The sequence below is a fragment of the Lycium ferocissimum genome, chromosome 9, assembly GCF_029784015.1.
Source record: "Lycium ferocissimum isolate CSIRO_LF1 chromosome 9, AGI_CSIRO_Lferr_CH_V1, whole genome shotgun sequence".
Classification (NCBI taxonomy): domain Eukaryota; kingdom Viridiplantae; phylum Streptophyta; class Magnoliopsida; order Solanales; family Solanaceae; genus Lycium; species Lycium ferocissimum.
The window spans coordinates 17,335,088-17,336,754 of record NC_081350.1 but is presented as its reverse complement, the minus strand read 5'-3'; positions in this window follow the sequence as shown (position 1 = coordinate 17,336,754).

The window sequence follows — 1,667 nt, the reverse complement described above, 5'->3', positions numbered from 1 at the left end:
GGGTTTTTTTTTTTTAAATATTTTTTTTGACTAAAATGTTTCTATTGCTACAACAAGTTTCAACTCATGGCAAATATTAATAATTAGTTACGAAATTTTATTATAGCAAAAAATTTGTGGCCGTATCATTGAACTTTTGCCACAATTTTTATAACTTGAAGCAAAAACATTTATTTAGCTACAATATTTTGCTTCAAATTATTTATCGTGGCTATAAGGTTATTATCGCTACAGTAAGTTTTAACTCGTGGCAAAAATTAAAAATTAGCTACAAAATTTTATTGTAGCAAAAGATCCGTGGCTATATCATTTAACCATAGCTACATTTTTTTTTTAACTTGAAGCAAAAATATGTATTTAGCTACAATGTTTTGTTTCAAATAAATTATAGTGGCTAAAAGGTTACTATTGCTACAGTAACTTTTATGCGTGGCAAAAACTTATGATCAGCTATAAAATTTTATCGTAGCAATAAAGTTGTAGCTATTTACGTAACTATTGCCACGATATTTAGCAATTATAGCAAAAATGAGGAATTAGTTTTGTCAATTTGATTTTCGTGGCTAAGTAATTTTACGAATTTGTAGATAGCTACGGAATTCAAATTTTTGTGGCTATTACTAAGTAATAGCTACGATTTTTAAATTCATAGCTTAGATATCGTAGCTATAGATACATTGTGTTGTAGTGTTACAATGGTTGATGGAAGCTAATGAAAGAGGATGATTCTCCTTAAAAGCTTTCAACCAAGGGCTACCCATACAAATTTTGGGTGCTCCAAAGACCATTAAACTCGAACAATGAGTGTATAACCGATAGAAAATATAAAGGAAACAAGATAAAAATATAAAGGAAACAGATATAAATAGTTAATAGAAAGCACCCCGAACTCAAAATCTTGACAGAGCACCCCCGAACTCAAAATTCTCATTCCGCTTAACCGTTTTCAACCACCACTAGTCAATGCTCTAAAAGCTAAAAGACAATAATAAAATTTGTGGAGAGAATATTCAATGAATGTCCACGAAACCTAGGCACTAGTATTTATAAAGGAAAACAAAAAGTACAAAAATGGCCTAAATGACGACATGCGGCACCAAGTATGCGGTCGCAATAGGAGTATACGACCGCATCTCCTTGGATGACTCCGAGATGCGACCGCATACTGATTTTGCGGTGTTGCATGTACTCCGCAAACTGGTGCACTTTGTCTGATTCACTGGTTTCTCGAAGCTGGCTTATGAGACCGCATATTGGAGTTTGAAGCGCCGCATATTGCTTCGCATCTTGCTATATTTTGGCAATCTCTCTGTTAATTGTGTGCAAACAACTTGCGATTGCAACTCTAACTTGCTGTGCCGCATCTTCGCCGCATTCTAATCATTTTTGCTCCTTTTTCTGCCATCTTGTTCCCTTTATGCCGTCGAACCCACAAAACCTGAAAACACACGAAAACATAATAGAAATAGAGAAAAATACTTGAAATGACTCCTAAAAAGTATAAGTAGTTGATGTAGAAAGCCTGAAAATCAACGATTTATCAAGGCATAAGGCAAAACTCTACCTTAAGTTAGAAGTTTGCATTAAGGCTTTTTTTTTTTTTTACTCAAATCGAAATTTTGTGTAACTCGCCCTTAAGCCTTAACTTTTGCCCGAATAGGCCTAAT